Genomic DNA, 2666 nt, shown 5'->3' on the forward strand with positions numbered 1-2666 from the left:
GAGCCCGATGCAGGACTTGAGCCCAGGTCCCTGGGATCACAATCTTGGCTGAAGGCAGACACTTAACCGACTGAGCCATCCAGGCGCTCCACTGGTGGGAAGAATTTTGGAGCAAGATGTTGACACACGTGCTCACATGAATACTGAAGGCATCATGATTTGAGACACTGATATCTTGGATCAATTAAAGCTTTAATTGTTGGAGCTCACCCTTCAAACTTTGCAACACTGTCACACGGAGAGCACTGGGTGTTATACACAACTTTTGAATTCTAGAACTCTACATCTGAAACTAATGATGCACCAAATGTTGGCTAATTGAATTTAAATAAATAAATAAGCAAACATAAAATGTCTCTATCTTCATGAAAGGAAAAAATATGTGAGGATATAATCAAAACGTAGGCTAGTTTATCTGGAACATGACTTGGTATACATAGCTCTTGTTCTGCTAGGCTGTAACGACTTATCCTTGGTAAACAATTCATGTAGATTATTATAATAATTACCACAGCTAAGTCTCACTTTCCTTTCCCCCTTCTGGCTTCATTTTTTCTTCTCCAATGTCCATAGATGTGTCCATGTCTACTGTGTTCCTGAATCCATGCCTTTAACAATGCCTACCACACCTGGCTTATGTAAGCTTATGTAAGCCCAGGTACCACAAGACGAAAACCATATGCCCCTTGCTCTGGTGGTCTTTCACATGGTCGCCTCTGTGGTCATCCTGTGGGGTGCTCCCCACGCTCTCTCCCTCTTAAGTCTCCCTCCTAAGCATCTCCTCCAGGAAATGGAAGAGTCCAGTTGGGCGGGCCTAAAATTATGTAGTTTAATGAGTCTTGTTTAAGAAAAAGATTACAAAATTATGAGTTCAAAATGAGGTAAAAATGGATCTTTATTGGAAATGAGAACTGTCACAGCAAACTAAAAACTACTTCAAGTAAGAAACACCAGGGACATCAAAAAATCCAGAAAAATTAACAAACTATTTGCATCATAAAACTTCTGTAACATTTTTCCACAGACTCCCTTCTGGCTCCACACATTTAAAACTCTGCTTCTGGTGCTCACTTTGGCAGCACATATACTAAAAAAAAAAAAAAAAAAAAAAAAAAACTCTATTTCTGGGGCGCCTGGGTGGCTCAGTGGATTAAGCCTCTGCCTTCGGCTTAGGTCATGAGCTCAAAGTCCTGGGATCCAGCCCCACATCGGGCTCTCTGCTCAGCAGGGAGCCTGCTTCCCCCTCTCTCTCTGCCTGCCTCTCTGCCTGCTTGTTATCTCTGTCTGTCAAATAAATAAATAAAATCTTTAAAAAAAAAAAAACTGTTTCTGCTCCACTATACACATGTGTGCAGGGTCAGACACGGTAGCACACGTACAGCAATGCTGCCTCTAGCCCTACACCTTCCTGTTAGGACACCAGCAGGTGACAGGAAAACTCATGGAAGCCATTCCCATGCTACAATGGCTAGTGATTACTTCACAACAGGTACAAGTGACTACAAACATATGTGTCTTTCTACTGTGTCCCTTTAGCCAAAAATTGCCTGTGGTCACTTTAACTCTCCAACATGAGAAATGTGACAGATGCAAGTTAGAATGAAAAAATCCATGGAGTTGTGGTTAAAATATCTTTTGTACACGTTACCGAACATTTGATCATGTGACCACCTCACTAGGGCCTCTCTAGGGCCTTGGAAGGGGCCCAGCACAGAGGAGTCCGTGAAACTGAAGTTCCCCCAGCTTGTTGGTAAATCGCTCTCTACCCTCCTCTCACTCCTCCCAAGGAGTCCAGCCCCTACCTACCAGATTTGAGAAGACCCATGAGGCTCAATGTGCCAAGCACTGTGCCTTAGGGAAGGATAGACACACTGACCAGGGAAACAGCAAGGAGAAGCCATACAGATGCCCTCTGACTTCAAGTCTTGGGACAAAGTGTGATGAGGGCAGGGATTAGGATTCTGATGAAAGTTAGGGCTTCAAACTCAAACAAGTGGACTCAAGGTCATTGAATAATGAGCATTTGGATCATAAAGAGGAGAAGGGATTCACAAGAGAGAGGTGAAAGAGGAGAAAATGAGAGAGGAGAGAGGAACAGTAAAGAAACAAAGAAGTATGGGAGGAAAAGAAGAGAAAAACAAGAAGTTTCCTGTGTACACCTCTTCCCTGGGAAGCAGTCTTGTTTATCTTTGTAGTAACATTTACAAGCTTTCTTCAGACTATACACTCATCCTCTTAAATTAGAAAGAGTGACAGTTCTCTTGGCTCCATTCTGCGAAATGCCAGTTGCCATGATCTCACTATTACAAAAGGGAAAAGGGAGGGAAAAAACCACCTCCCAAGAGATTAATATCACTGAAAACAAATGCCCAGTGGCCCGGCCATTTGGTCACTGTCCACGTTCCCCAGTGGCATGTGAGTTTTTCGTCCAGACCTAAATTGGATGCTAATTTCCATGTCATCGTCAATCTTCAAAACTCTTCAGGCAATAGTTGGCGTTTTCTTTATGTTTGCTTGCCTTACTCTTTTAACTGACTCCTGTAATTTTCTTCCAGGAAAAAAAAAAAAGGATAACAACAGAAGACTTGGAAAGATCACTTAATCTGGACTGCACATGTGAAGACTGTTGAGAAAATTTGAAAAATTATTATTTATAAATGGGTGGC

This window comes from Mustela nigripes, chromosome 13, assembly GCF_022355385.1.
Source record: "Mustela nigripes isolate SB6536 chromosome 13, MUSNIG.SB6536, whole genome shotgun sequence".
Classification (NCBI taxonomy): domain Eukaryota; kingdom Metazoa; phylum Chordata; class Mammalia; order Carnivora; family Mustelidae; genus Mustela; species Mustela nigripes.